The sequence below is a fragment of the Rhinolophus sinicus genome, linkage group LG05 (assembly GCF_036562045.2).
Source record: "Rhinolophus sinicus isolate RSC01 linkage group LG05, ASM3656204v1, whole genome shotgun sequence".
In the NCBI taxonomy this organism is placed as follows: Eukaryota; Metazoa; Chordata; class Mammalia; order Chiroptera; family Rhinolophidae; genus Rhinolophus; species Rhinolophus sinicus.
In genome coordinates this window covers 115,937,691-115,953,944 of record NC_133755.1, presented here as the reverse complement: position 1 = coordinate 115,953,944, position 16,254 = coordinate 115,937,691, and the positions used below count along the sequence as shown (strand labels likewise).

At 36.4% G+C, this 16,254-nt stretch overlaps 1 protein-coding gene across 3 annotated transcripts in view; it reads left to right on the top strand.

The window, feature by feature from the left end:
- The first annotated feature begins 537 nt into the window (after nt 1-537).
- The window catches only part of LCA5 (lebercilin LCA5), a 42,402-nt gene continuing 26,685 nt past the window's right edge, over nt 538-16,254 (top strand). For 2 of the 3 annotated variants that reach the window (XM_074333223.1, XM_019729573.2), the window contains exon 1: nt 538-782. The gene's annotated coding sequence lies outside the window, so the exon portion shown is untranslated. The remainder of the gene's footprint in view (nt 783-16,254) is intronic. The other variant, XM_074333222.1, reaches the window with a different exon arrangement.

Sequence of the window (16,254 nt, the reverse complement as noted above, 5' to 3'; positions counted from 1 at the left end):
ATTCCACCTCAGCCTCCTTCCAAAACCTGAAAATCACTTTCAAGCCAAATTCTAGGCGCGTTTGTGATTTACGAAGGCCAGGATTTCCAGGCAGGGGCATTAGTACACTAACACCACATTCTCCTGAAATCCAGAAATTTCAAGGCTAAGACCGAGAAGTAGCTAGCGACGTATTTATTTATAATTTATTTATAATTTAAAATCAAGCGATTTCCAAAAGGGATTCGAGATAATTTTTAATGTTTTCAATTACGCATTCTACAATTCACGAACCTCTGTTACCCTCGGTGTGCGCCCCTCTCCTCCCACCACCCCAGGCCCAAGATGCTCTGCGGTCGTGCCTCCCTCCGCACAGTTTAAAAGGCCGGGCTAGCCTCGCTTCCCTACTCTCGGTCGCTGCTAGAGCTAGAGCGGTCAACCAATGGCTGCTTTCTCCTGTACTTGTAGTCCCGCCTTCCAACTCCACCGAAGCCAGTAGAAAGGGCCATCTGGTGACAGCAGCCAATGGGAAACTGGGGAGGTCATCATTGGCTGCGGCCGTCCCGCAGTGGAGTCTGGGCCTGCGCCTCGGTTACCCTGGAGCCGAGGTTGCCCTGCAGCTGCCACCTAGGAGCTGCAATCCCCGCCCCTACCCCAGCCCTGTGTTCAAACTTCCCGCACCCCAGCAACCACGGCGCCTGCCCCGCAGCCTTCGCGGCTTCCGCAGGAGCCTGGCACCCACTCTGGCGGCCAGACGCCCGGGCTCTGGCGAGGAGTTTGGTCCACCGACAGAAGGCAAGGAGGTGGGGCGCCGCGTCGGCTCTGGGGAGGGGCCGGGGTGGGCTGAGGGTGGGCTTTGGGGTGGGCGTGGAGACAGTGGGGAGTTGTGGGTACCAGGTGAGACGCGCTGGAGCCTGGGGGAGTTGGCGATTCGGCGTTTGTAGATGGGGATCGTGCCAGTGGAGTTCGAAGCCGGGAGAGTGAACAGATTAGGGATGGGGAAGGATTTGAAGACACGGGGAGAAGAAAGTCCCAGGAAAATAAGATCCCGCAGCTGGGAGAGGGCGGGAGGAGGGGATGTTTACCTGGACAGGTGGGGGATTGGGAAGTTAGGAGGAGTAGGGGAAGAGTTGGTTATTTGTTATTATGGTACCTGGAAGGGACGGAAAGGATTGCATTGCAGGATCCAGAGAAGGGGTTAGGCGTTATTAGAAAACCCTAGAGGCCTGTAGAGGCTGAGGATGAAAAAGAAAACTTCGGTTATGAAGCTTTGGGTAACTCGGGAATAATAAAGAGGAGATACTAAGACTGGTTAGAGTGGGAAGGCTCTTAAGAGTGGAAAGGAAAATTTTACACATCTTTTAGGAATGGGATTAGAGGAGGAAAGAGGGTTGGCAAAAATGTGCCTTCTTGGCATAGATGAGTTGGAATGGGTGCTTAGATACCTGATGTTTTACTTGGCAGGACCGAGGCACAGTGTTGAAAGTGGTGAAGAGTACAGGTCCAGTTCACCTGTGTTTAAAATAAATCCTCTTTATTCACTTTGTAGACTTGGACGAATTACTAACATCAATTAGTAACAAATTACTAGCTGTTAACAAATTACCAGAAAACCTATTTTTTTCTCCCATTTGGGAATGGGAATATTGTATTGAGATGTTCGTACCTATACTTAGGTAAATGAAAAAAATTGGATGGTTTTGTCCAAGTGGATCTGTTATTGGAATTTGGTTTGTGTAAACTATTGGATGGGCTGCATTGGCAATTTTCTTAATCTTTTCTGTCTTGGACCTCCCTCTGAAAGTCTGAAGAAAATTTTGACTCCTATCCCTAGGAAAATATAGTTGGGCGCATATATATATACATATTTATGGCTATCCTTTATCTTCAGGTCCACGTTAAGAACTTTGGGATCAAAAGCCATAATTTAAATGATTTAAAATTTATTTATTTATTTATTTATTTATTTATTTATTTGGAGGGCAAGGAGGTACTACATGCATTTAGATGAAAGTAAAACTGAAAACAGGATGCAGTTCTAAAGAGTCTTTATTTTCTCTTTTTTTTTCAGCATGGTTGTTTTCATCTATATTTTTTTCTAGTTGTAGTTCCACATTTAAATTTTATATTACTATTCTAAATAATTTACTGTGGGATTTTGTTGCATGTTGATGCATATGTTTATCCAAATACATAATAGGATATAATAGTTTTTTGATTCTCTAAGTTGGCAAAGTGTTATTTCAAATATCAAAAAGTAATTGGTGATTTTGCAAAAGAGATTTTTCTTTTGTCAGTCACATCTCTTCTGTTGAACAATCATGGAACTGTAATTCTGTAAAAGTCCTTTATGATATAGATACTATCCCCTCTCCTGATTCTTCTGCCTGTGATTCTTCATCTCCTTTATGGGATCCTCCTCCTCTGTCCACCATTTAATTGTTGTGTTTCCTCATAATTCAGTCTTCTGCCTTCTCTTCATTCTGTGTTCTTTTCTTGGCTGAGTTCATCCTCAGGCTTTTGATAGGGTTGTCCTCCACCATCTATATTTTATTAACACACTCTGAATTTTTTTTTATCTCAGTGCTGGAACTCTTGAGTTAGCTCCAAATTTATACAGCTGATTTTTGGTATTTCCATATAGATTCCCTATAGGCATCCTAAACTCAGTTCGCCTGATATTGAACCGATCTCCACCAAGCGTGTCCTATTAAATGGTACCATATTCACCCAACTTTGCAAGCCCCAAACTTTGGAATTCATTTATTTAGTTTTTCCTTTCTTCTTATAACCACAATACTATATCCAGTTTATTTTATTTGATAAACATTCTGAATCAGTTCTGCACTCTGTATCTCTAGTTACCCTACCTTAGTTCAAACCACTATTATTTGCCACTTAATTTTAAGACCAGCTGGTCTTCTTCTTTTAGCCTTTTTGCCCTCCAATTCTTGGGTTGGAGGTGTATCTTTGTAAATGTCAGTTCTGATCATTTTATTTCTACTAAACATCCTTTATTTGTTTCCAACCAACTTAGTATGACATAAAGATCCTTCTTATAATGATTTCTTCTACTTAATCCCACCTCACTTATTATTACTTTGTTACTGCCCGCACTCCGGCCAGTGCAGCCATTCTAAACAGCATTGTCCAACAGAAATATATGAAACATATACGTAGTTAAACATTTTTTCAGTTGCCACACAAGAAAATACAAGCAGATGAAATTAATTTTAATATATTTTATTTAACCCAAAATATCCAAAATGCTCTTTCAACATACAATGAATATATAAAAAATTATTAAAGACATATTTTATATTCATTTTTATGTACTAAGTTTTCGAAACCTTGTGTGTGTTTTACATTTACAGCATATCACAGTTATGACTAGGTAGGTGTAAACTACTTGTTGTTTGATAATACGCCACATTTATCTCATGCCTTTTACTTTTGCACATGCTGCAGCTGCTTCGCGAAATGAGGTCTTCCCTCACCAACTGCCTTCTTTTACAAACCTCATCTACCTTCTTACTCCCACCCTCAAAACACACAACCCAAATCATACTTGTGCTTAACCTCTGCTAACACCTAAAGACTCAATTTAGGCATAATGTGTTGCCTCTGGAAACCTTTCCAAACTCCCTTCTTTAATCTTAGTTTTGAGTTTCCTTAGCCTCCAGTACTTCCCTTTATCATTAGTGCTTATACTCTTGTGCGTTATCTTTCTCTTCTTGGCTGGGAGTTTCTTAATAGCAGGGGATCACTTGTGTCTTATTTTGTACTTCCAGCGCCACCATAGTTCAGTGCCTGACACTTAGTAGGCACTGAATGAATGAATGAATGAATGAATATTCTGTGATATTTTCATCATTTAACTGACTAAACTTTGGGAATATGTACTGTAGTTAAGATTCTTTAATTTGACCCATTTTTCAAAATGCTGTTTAAAGAAGCTGATTATGCCTTAAATTTTAAATCTAGCATTTACTGTGATCTGACCTAGAGTTTAGGAAACCATACTTAAAGTCTAAACATAGTTTGATTTTTAAGCAAGAGTAGGTGGTGTGTAAATAAAGGTAGGATAAGGAAATGCTTAGGAATACCCTGGAACATAGAAGTAGAGTAGAAAACCTTTACTTGGTTTTGTTTGTTTCAAATAATTTTTCTCTTTTATAGGAGAGAAGTAGTTGCAGTTTTAATGCAGCTATATTGTGCTCACCTTTATCTCATATTCAGTTATTTATTTTTCTTTTTAGGGAGAAAGATCTCCTTATTTATATCTTAGTTTATTTTTAGTCTACTCATCTAGCTGCCTGTTGTGTGAAATATTTTGCAGGCAGAAGTAGTAACCAACCAGCAATGTTTTATAGTACAAAGAAGCTGAACACAGGGAAATGACTGGAAATGAACAGTTTTTTTATTTTATACTGTTTTTCTTTTTTTCTTAAAACTAAGAACCTTTCTTAAAATCGCACAAATCAGAGGATTATTATATTCCACATAAAGTGCATTCTGTAGCTTAGATTTACTTGCTGATTCATTTGAAACTGGAGATAAAGAAGGCATTCTGGCACTGAAGGAGCTCTCGGTGGTAATCTCTTTTCTGACCTGTTATGTGTGACCTATACAATTTGAGATTTTTTTTTTTTTTAGAAAGTTTCCTTTCGCTTGAAAAATGACAAGTGTTAGATTTGATAAGTTTTCTAGCATTGCCATAATAGCTCTCTTGGCCATTTTTAGAAAATAAACAGTTCTTAGGAATTGAATTTGGGCAAGACTTAATCGTTTTTCTTTTTTGCTTTTACCTAGTTACCTTTGTGCAGATAGAGGAAACAGATGAACAACTGTTAACCGATTCATTCTTGGTCACAAAGAATTAGTTTAAATTGGCTGGAGAATGGTACATGGAATGTAAATCTCCAATGTTCTGTTAACCTAGGTAACATTTTTCTTTTAAGAGAAAAAACAATTTTATTTAATTAATATTGTGACTAGTTTATATTAGTCAAATAGAAATTATTTTTCTGCCTGCAGGTGAAATTCATTTTGTCTGAAGTCCTATTAGCTCATCTCAGTTATTTCAAATTAAGCCAGTAAGAACATTCCAACTTTACAGTGGTAATGGCTCTGAACAAAACTTTTTGATTTGCTAACTTGAATTTTAGAGATTTAAGTAAGTCTTATGCAGTTACTTGGAGGGAAGATTTAGCTTTTAAAACACAAAGGCAAATATTATAGACTGAAACTATTAATCTTCTGTTTGGAATAATAGCATTACAGAATAATCATTTATTCTTCAAACAATAAATGGTGTTGTGGTTACCATGGTGAACTAGACAGATAAAATTTCTGTTCTCTTGGGTATTATATTTAGTAGGAGAAGATAATAAATGTAAGGATATTTCCAAGAGTAACAATGTCTGTGAAGAAAATAAAACAGAGCAATAAGATAGAGTGACGATTCACTTTAATAGAATTGTCAGGGGAGCGTTTTTTGAGAAGGTAGCATTTGTGCTAAGAACAGGATGAAGAGAAGGACCCACCTGTGAGCTGACAACAAGCTTGGCAGGTTGAAGGCAGAAAGAAAGTCACTTTGGCTGAAAACAGCAGATGAGTGGAAGAGTTGCATGAAATAAGGATGAAGAGGTAGGCAGCAGACTTAGATCTCGTGGGGGTTTGCAGGTGTGGTTAAGGAAGATGCTGGCTGTAGGAAGCCGTTGAAGAGTATTAAGTAGGAGAGCAATGCCAGTTGATCTCTGTGTCAAGCAGTTTCCTCTGATTGGTGAAACAAAGATGAAAGCAGAATATTAGGAGGCTATTGCAGAAGTTCAAGTGAGAAAAAATGGTGGCTTGGACTAGGGCAGTAGCAGTGGGGATGGCAAGAATTAATGAAATCTGCAGTGTATTTTGGAGATAAAACCAGCTGATTTTACAGATGTTTTAGATGTGGGATGTGATCTTAAGAAGGAATCCAGAATGCCTTAGATTTGTGACATGAGTAATTCAGTAGATGGAGTTGCCATTTAATGAGATCAGAAAAATAGGAAAGAGTAGGGGTAGAAAGGGGACAGACCATGATTTCAGTTTGGGGCATGTAAGTTTGAAATGATTTTCAGGTACCCAGATGGAGTTGTCAGATAGGAAGTTGGATATATGAGTCTGGCATCAGGCTAAAAGAAGTCTAGGTGACATCACCTAAGGAGAGTGTTGATAAAGAAAAGAGGAGCATATGTGGTACCTTGTGTATTTCAACACTTAGAGATCCCGAAAAGGACGCAGATTCAACAAAGGAGACAAGAGACAGGTAGTGAGGAAACCAGGAAAGCAGATGGCTATGGAAGCTAAGTAAGAAAAGAGTGTTTTAGGACGGAGGGAACAGCTGCTGTGAGGTAAGGGATGAATGGGACAGAAAATTGGCCATTGGATGTAGCCAAGATGGATGTCATTTTCTATTTTGACAGAAGCAATTTCAGTGAAATGGTGGGGATGAAAACCTGACTAGTGTGGATTCAGAAGAAAATGTTTGGGAGGGAAATAGAGATAACATTCTAGATTATAGATTATTTTTCAAAAAATTTTTATTGGAAACTAGTAGTAGAGAAGAGAAATTGGGTTGTAGATGTAATAGGGCATGGAATCAAGCAGAAACTTTATTAGAGCCTCTTTGTTGGTAAGAATGATCCTGTAGAGAGGTCACAATTGGAAGAACACAGTCCTTGAGATGGAGAGAAGGTATGGGAAAGAAAACGGGTGAAAGGTTTAGCTCTGAAAAGGAACAGAAATGCTTCTTCAGTTTTAGCAGGGGGAGGCAACAGTATGGGATAGATGCAGACGATGTGCCTTCACAGGGAGCTAGTTTTCATCTGATTGTTGATATTCAAATATTGAATAGGTAACTCAATTAAGATTCAGCAAATTTGTAGTCCATTTCAGATTTTACTAATTTAGCTCTGTGATCTTAGATAAATTGTGATCTTGGGTAGTCACTTCGTTTTTCTGGGCCCTAGTTTCCTTATCTACGCAAAGAGGGGATTGATTCCCCAAAGTTCCTTCCAGTGCTAAATTGTTATGTAATCTTATTAAACTATAGTACTTTGTTTTTGTTTATACTTTATAAAAAAAATTAATAGTTAGCTTGCTAATAGTTCCTTAATTCATCTTTTACATTCCTTTTTTCTTTTGGTCTAATATTTCATATTTGGTGTCTTATTTTTGCCTTTAACTTGTTAATTTTTGTTTGCCTGTTTGCTTGTTTGAACTGTTTTTTTCTGACAGCACTGTCAGCCAGGCAGCAATGTTTTTATAAGAACTAAGGACTGTTTTTAAAAGTGACTTTCACAAATTTCATAGAAATTTAGAAATTCCTAAATTTCTGTTCTCTAGGAAATCTTAGATCTTTGGGTTGCTCTATGTTCTAATGAATAATTGTTTGTTGTCATGAAGAATTGTAACATAGTGCAGGATGGTACAGGTATATGTAGGTTAGAAATATTTGCTTTATCCTAAAATAGATACTAAATAATCAGAAGTTTGGCAAAGATAAAGTATTCTCTTATGTTCCTGGGGCTATTTTGTAATTTGTTATCACTATTAAGGAAGTGTTCTCATGTATTAGCATGTAATATTTTTAGGGAGTATATATAAAAGATGCATACATAATTTGTTTATTGTAATTAAAGTTTATTGGGGTGACAATTGTTAATAAAGTTACATAGATTTCAGGTGTACAATTCTGTGTTACATCATCTATAAATCCCATTGTGTGTTCACCACCCAGAGTCAGTTCTCCTTCTATCACCATATATTTGATTTCCTTTACCCTCATCTACCGCTCCCCACCCCCCTTACCCTCTGGTAACCACTAAACCATTTTCTGTGTCTATGAGTTTTTGTTTCTCATTTGTTTGTCTTGTTCTTTTGTTGTTTTTAGTTTATATACCACATATTAGTGAAATCATATGGTTCTCTGCTTTTTCTGTCTCACTTCGCTTAGCATTATAATCTCAAGATCCATCCATGTTGTCACAAATGGTCCTATTTCATCTTTTCTTACTGCCGAATAGTATTCCATTGTGTATATATACCACAACTTCTTTATCCATTCATCTATCGAAGGACATTTTGGTTGTTTCCATGTCTTGACCACCGTAAACAAAGCTGCAATGAACATTGGAGCACATTTGTCTTTATGGATAAATGTTTTCAGATATTTTGGGTAGATACCCAGGAGAGGGATTGCTGGGTCATATGGTAATTCTATTCTTAGTTTTTTGAGGAACCTCCACACTGCCTTCCATAACGGCTGCACCAATCTGCATTCCCACCAACAGTGTATGAGGGTTCTTTTTCTCCACAGCCTCTCCAACACTTGTTACTATTTGTCTTGTTGATGATAGCCATTCTAACTGGGGTGAGGTGATACCTCATTGTGGTCTTGATTTGCATTTCTCTGATGATTAGTGATGTTGAGCATTTTTTCATATGTCTATTTGCCATTTGTATGTCCTCTTTGGAGAAATGTCTCTTCAGGTCCTCTGCCCATTTTTCAATTGGGTTGTTTGTTTTTTTATTGTTGAGTTTCATGAGTTCCTTGTATATTTTGGATATTAGCGCCTTATCGGAGGCACTGTTTGCAAAAATCTTCTCCCATTCAGTTGGTTGCCTCTATTTTGTCAATGGTTTCTTTTGCTGTGCAGAAGCTTTTAAGTTTGATATAGTTCTGTTCACTGATTTTAGCTTTTACTTCTATTGCCTTTGGAGTCAAATTCATAAAATGCTCTTTGAACCCAAGATCCCTAAGTTTAGTACCTATGTTTTCTTCTGTGCAGTTTATTGTTTCAGGTCTTATGCTTAAATCTTTGATCCATTTTGAATTAATTTTGGTACATGGTGACAGACAGCAGTCCAGTTTCATTCTTATGCATGTGGCTTTCCGATTCTGCCAGCACCATTTATTGAAGAGGCTGTCTTTTCTCCATTGTATGTTTTTTGGTTCTTTGTCAAAAATTATCTGTCCATATTTATGTGGTTTTATTTCTGTGTTCTCAACTCTATTCCATTGGTCTATGTGTCTTTTTCTGCCAATACCATGCTGTTTTGATTATTGTTACTCTGTTGTACAAGCTAAAGTCAGGGAGTGTGATACCTCCAGCATTGTTCTTTTTTCTTAAGATTGCTTTGGCTATTTAGGGTCTTTTTGTGGTTCCAAACAAATCTGATGATTTTTTGTTCTATTTCTTTAAAAAATGCCATTGGGATTTCGTTGGGGATTGCATTAAATCTGTATATTCCTTTGGGTTATATGGCCATTTTATCTATGTTGGTTTTTCTAATCCATGAGCACGGAATGTCTTTCCATTTCTTCTTCAATTTCTTTTAAAATGTCTTACAGTTTTCAGCATATAGGTCTTTCACATCCTTGGTTAAGTTTATTCCTAGGTATTTTATTCTTTTTGCTGCAATTGCAAAAGGAATTTTTTGTTTTAATTTCTTTTCCTGAGATTTCATTGTTAGTATATAGGAATGCAATGGACTTTTGTACATTGGTTTTGTAGCCGGCAGCTTTACTGTATTCGTTGATTGTTTCTAATAGCTTTTTGATGGCATCTTTAGGGTTTTCTATATATAGCATCATGTCATTTGCAAAGAGTGATAATTTAACTTCTTCATTCCCAATTTGGATGCCTTTTATTTCTTTCTCTTGCCTGATTGCTCTGGCGAGGACTTCCAACACTATGTTGAAAAGCAGAGGTGATAGGGGACAGCCCTGTCGTGTTCCTGAACGTAGAGCAAAGGGCTTCAGTTTTTCACCATTAATTATGAGATTAGCTGAGGGTTTGTCATATATGGCCTTTATTATGTTAAGGTATTTTCCTTCTATACCTATTTTATTAAGTGTTTTAATCATAAATGGATGTTGTATCTTGTCAAATGCTTTTCTGCATCAATTGATATAATCACATGAATTTTGTCCTTTATTTTGTTTATGTGATGTATCACATTGATGGATTTGCGGATGTTGAACCATCCTTGTGCCCCGGGGATGAACCCCACTTGGTCGTGATGAATGATCTTTCTAATGCATTGTTGTATTCTATTTGCTAGAATTTGGTTTAGGATTTTTCATAAGTATTCATCAGAGATACTGGTCTGTAGTTTTCTTTTTGTGTGTTCTCCTTACCAGGTTTTGGTATCAGGGTAATGTTGGTCTCATAAAATGAGTTCGGGAGTACTGTCTCTTCTTCAGTTTTTTGGAAGAGTTTGAGCAGGATTGGTATTAGATCCTCTTTGAAGGTTTGGTAGAATTCACTAGTGAAGCCATCTGGTCCCGGACTTTTGCTTTTGGGAAGGTTTTGGATGACTGATTCAATTTCGTTACTGGTGATCAGTCTATTTAGATTTTCCAGTTCTTCATGGTTCAGCCTTGGAAGGCTATATGTTTCTAAGAACTTGTCCATTTCTTCTAGGTTATTGAATTTGGTGGCATATAGTCCTTCATAGTATTCTTGGATGATCCTTTGTATTTCTGTGGCATCCGTGATAACTTCCCCTTTTTCATTTCTGATTTTGTTTATTAGTGTCTTTCCTCTTTTTATCTTAGTGAGTCTAGCCAAGGATTTGTCAATTTTGTTAATCTTTTCAAAGAACCATCTCTTTAATCACATTAATTTTTTTCTATTTTTTTCTCTATTTCAGTTCTGCTCTGATTTTTATTATTTCCTTTCTTCTGCTGACCTTGGGTTTCATTTGTTTTTCTTTTTCTAGTTATTTAAGGTGTAATGTGAGGTTATTTATTTGGGATTTTTCTTGTTTCTTGAGATAGGCCTGTAATGAGATAAATTTCCCTCTTAAAACTGCTTTTGCTGCATCCCAAAAATTTTGGTAGGATGTGTTTTCATTCTCATTTGTTTCTATGTATCTTTTGATCGCTCCTCTTATTTCTTTTTGACCCGGTTGTTCTTTAACAGTATGTTGTTTAATCTCCACATATTTGTGGTTTTTCCTGCTTTCTTTTTGCAGTTGATATCCAATTGCAAAGCCTTGTGATCAGAGAATATGCTTGGTATTATTTCAGTCTTCTTAAATTTGCTGTGGATAGTTTTATGCCCCAATATATGGTCTATCCTTGAGAATGTTCCATGTGCACTAGAAAAAAATGTATAGTCTGATGTTTTAGGATGAAGTGCTCTATAAATGTCAATTGTGTCCATTTCATCTAATGTGTCTTTTAGGGCTGCTATTTTATTATTTATTTTCTGTTTGGATGATCTATCCATAGCTCATGTCAATGATGTATTTAGGTCCCTTAGTATAATTGTGTTTTGGTCAATTTCTCTCTTTAGTTCTGTTTGTAGTTGCTTGGTATATTTCGGTGCTCCCAGATTAGGGGCATAAATATTGATGACTGTTATGTCTTCTTGTTGTATAGTCCCCTTTACCATTATGAAATGTCCATCTTTGTGTCTTGTTATCTTTTTAACCCTGAAGTCTGTTTCATCTGATACCAGTATGGCTGCACCTGATTTTCTCTGGGTACCATTTGCTTGGAGTGTCAATTTCCACCTTTCACTTTGAGTCTATGCTTGTCCTTGTAGCTGAGTTGTGTCTCTTGGGGACAGCATATGGTTGGGTTTAGTTTTTTTAATCCAATCTGCTACTCTGTGCCTTTTTATTGATGAGTTCAGTCCATTTACATTTAGGGTGATTATTGATAGGTGAGGATTCCCTATCATTCTATCTTTAGTTTTCTGGTAAGACTGTGTCTCCATTGTATTTTTGCCTTTTTATTGTTGTCTATTATTTCTGTGTACTGGTAATCTATGATTTTTCCGTCTGTTTCTTCTTTTATTACAGTATATATTTAAGTCTGGATTTTTTTTTGAGTGGTTACCCTTAAGTTTATGTAAAAGTTTGATATTTAGAGTATTCCATTTTCTTCAGCACACTTATGTTCTCCATTCCCCTATTCTGGTTCAGGCCTTTACTCTCCCCCTTTTTATGTTTTGGTTGCCACAAATTGTCCCTGTTGATGGTGGTCGAATAGCCTCCTTTAGTATTTCTTGTAATGCAGGTTGTGTATTAGAAAATTCCTTCTGCTTCTGTATGTCTGGAAACGTCTTTATTCCTTCCTTCATATCTAAAGGATATTTTTGCTGGGTATATTATTCTTGGCTCATAATTTCTCTCTTTCTATAGTTTGAATATTTGGTTCCACTTCCTCCTGGCTTGTAAAGTTTCTGCTGAAAAATCTGATGATAGTCTAATGGGCTTTCCTTTGTAGGTTACCATCTTCTTTTCCCTGGCTGCCTTGAGGGTTCTTTCTGTAGCATTGATTTTTGACAGCTTCAATACAATGTGCCTTGGAGAAGGACAGTTGGGGTTGAGGTAGTTAAGTGTTCTATTTGCTTCTTGGATTTGAGGATCCACTTCTTTCCACAAGTTTGGGAAGTTCTCATCGACTATTGTTTCAATATACTCTGTTCCCTTCTCTCTTTCTCCTCCTTCTTGTATGGCCATTATTCTTATATTGCTCTTTCTGATGGAGTCAGAAAGTTCTTGTAAAGTTCTTTCATTTCTTTTTAAGTCTCAAGTCTCTTCTTCCTTCCGTGTCATTTCCAGGTTTCTATCTTCGATGTCACTGATTCTTTCCTCCATCTGGTCAGCTCTACTACCTAAGCTGGCTATTTCATTCTTCATTTCTTATTGAGTTCTTAATCTCCAGAAATTCTATTTGGTTCTTTTTTAAAATTTCAATCCCTTTGGTAAAATGTTCATTTTGTTCTTTGGTTGTGTTTCTGAGTTCATTAAACTGCCTGTCTGTGTTTTCTTGCACTCATTGAGTTTTTTCAGAACTGCAATCTTGAATTCTCTGTCATTTAAGTCACATATTTCCGTATCTTTAAGTTCATTTTCTGGAGACTTTTCATTTTCTTCCTGAGCTGTTCTTGTTGCCTTGGTTATTCATGACAATTAATGATTTATTTCTCTTCCTAGACATCTACAGGATTGGCTTCTGCAACAGGTTGATAGGAAGCAGTCTTTCTTTTGTTTTCCAGTACATGGTGGTAGAATGTTTTACTTACTCTCCGAATGCAGCCTTTTATTCTCTCTCACACTGTAGTGTTATGTTTTCTCTGCACTACTCCAGCTTCTTACACAATGGGGGGATTCCCTGGAAGGCAGGCTTCTCCTCTGTGAACAGTTCGCCTGGGTCATAGGGTGCCGCCACATAATTTATTGTTACCTTTTTATTGTTTCTTTGATGGAAGAGCCCGACCCTACCCTGAAAGAACTCATCGTGTATTCTTGCTCATCTAGGTTCCCTTGTTGTCTAAAATTCTGTTATCACCAGTAATTCTTTTTGACCTAATGGATGTGTGAATTAAATAGTAGTTTCATGGACTATGGAAAAGAGATTGCTTGTATCAAATTGTTTTAAAAGATGTTAGAAATAATTGGCTTAAAATGACATTTTTTGGTTGAAGATGTAGATCTGACCACATATATATTTGTTTTCTCTATCCTTAGAGGCAATATTAAAATAATATTAAAGAAAAAAAAACAATAAACCTTTAACATTGAAGCAATAATAACGTCCTCTTAGTAGATGAGCAATTACAACACATTTCTGAAAGAGACAAAGAGTATGATAGATGAAACAGATTAGAACAGAGAAAACGGTGTCCTAAAATGTTCAAGAGGGAACTCTGCAGCAAAGATACTCTGATTTATCCAACAGGATATCCAACAGAACCTCAGAGAATCTTGGGATTTAAAAAGTCAGAGGAAAAAGATGATTGAAAATTGGAAGGAAGAATCATTTAAAAACTACATGTGAAATGGTTTTGCCTCCTTTCCCACCCAAGCCCATGTACAGTGACAGTGTAATGCTCCCTGTCCTTCACCACTCCTTCCCTTTCACATCATAAGTACAGAGGTAATTCTTTCTGGAAATAAAAACTGACAACACTAAAGGAGAAGGAGAGTTGCCATGGTTGACATTAGTGTCTGGAGATAATCCCTCCTCATTCTAGCTCTAAAGGAGTCTCTACATGACGGCTGATTCTCTGATGTTCATCCTAAAGCACAGTGTGCCTGTCAGAAAACCCTACACACACGTACATGGTTTCCATTCATTCTTCCTTTGTCTTCTTAAGTATCAATGGACACCAAAAATTACCTTCAAGAAATAAAACCAGCAGTATATAAATGGAAAGCCTAAGATAAACATACATACTGTCACCATGTGAAATAGAGATGATTCCTGGATCAGAAGAGACCTTAAAACAAACAAAATGTGTACTTAGTGTTCTCAGAGAAATGAAAATATATTGTTTCAGTAAAGGAAGAACAGAATAATCTTAAAAAGCAGAACAAGAATGAGTTCTTGGAAAGTAACATGTTTGCAGAGATTGAAAAGAAAAGGGTGGTTTAGAAGATAAATTGAGTAAATCTCTGAAAATAGAACAAAAAGATAGAACAGGTCTGTTGTTTAACCAGAAGTTTCAAAAAGAGTAAACAGTCAGTTATCAAAGTAACATAACATTTCTGGTGCTTAAAGATACAAGTTTCCAGCATAAAAGGAGGAGAGAGAGAAAAAGGCAACACAATCAGTGAAAAAAGACCCACACCTGGGCACATTATTGTGAAATTTCAGTATAACATGAGGAAAAATCCTAAAAGCTTCTAGGGAAGAAAAAAAGATAACTTGTAAAGGACTGAGAATCAGAGGAGCATACCTAGAGTGTGAACTCCATAATGGTGGGGATTTTTTTGTTGTTGTTTTCATTACTGTTACATAGAGCTCAAAAAAAAAATTCATGTTGAATGAAAAAATGACTATACCATCTTACAAGCACCTCTGAGGGTTTAGAAGACAGTGAAGCAGTATCTGCAAAGTTCTGAGAGAAAATGACTTAACTTAAAATTTGGAACCTATAAGAATTATCAAGCATGAGGGCAAAATAAAAACATTCTCAGGCTTGCAAGGACTTAGAACATTTACCTCCTAACCCATATATCCTTTCTGAAGAAGGTATTTGAGGATATGGACTAGTAAAATGATGATGAAAACTAACAAAGATAATGGCATGGGTTGCTAGAAATGGTAGATTAACTCAGGAGTACAGTAAAAGTAATTCCAGAATGACAGTGGTGCAACAGGTCTAGAAAGTAATTGGTTTAAGTTAGGATATTGGTCTCCAAGAAAAATGTTTTTAAGAGGAAGAATGGAGTGGACTTACAATGATTTAAGAAACTGGTAGATACCAGTGATGTGATAAGAAGGATGTTTTTTCTTTTCAGTTAGAAAAGAGGGACAATTAGGAATTCAAGGGAAAAAATCTGCATAACTAACAAGTAGTTGCATGTTGTAACTATTTAAAATGAAGTGTATTAAATCTTCATCTTTTGTAGTCTAAAATTGTTAATTCAAGTAATATGTAAGCAAGAAAGTATCAGGCATTAAAATAGTTGTTCCAGGGAGCAGAACTTGGATAATAGGGCAGTGGATATTTTCTTTTCTTTTCTTTTCTTTTCTCTTTCTGTTTCTTTCTTTTTTTTTTTTTTGATTAGGTATATGCATATATTTGGGGGGTGGGAAGAGTGCTGATGCATAAGAGATGAGTGGCAGGTAATGTTGTTTTGTGCATGCTTACCCTTTGCAATGAAAAGTTAGGTGGCACCTCTGACTTAGATGGTTGAGCTACTTCTGCCGTGTGCATACAAATAAAATAATTCCTCATCTATACCATATAATCAACTTTTAATTATACTATTGGAATTAAAACTGAAAGTCTTTGACAGGGAACATTAGAATTTAATGAACATGTTGTATATTTGAATTGTAAATATAATTGTTAATATTTACTGAGTGCTTACTGTGTGATATTGATTGAATTATCCAATTTAATCATCAAAAGAATTCTCTAAGGAAGTTACTTTTATTTCCATTTTACAGATGAGAAAATTGAGATTCAAATTTAGATTGAGAAGTTAGGTGAATTCCAGATTTACACAGCTAATAAGTGTTGGAGCCACTTAATTGGTCTAATCAATCATCCTTTTTTTTCTAGATAATGTTTTAAATGTGTAAATATTTTCTTTCATGACTGCAGGCCATTGTACATATTTTAAAAATATTAGTGCTTGTCCCTGGAATTTCTGATTTCAGACCCAATAGCTAATTGTAACAGACTAAGATTGCCAAACACTAATATACCAGGAAGTAAAATTCTAAGTTTGTTTGCTTACTTTTTAAAAAAATTTGTTTAC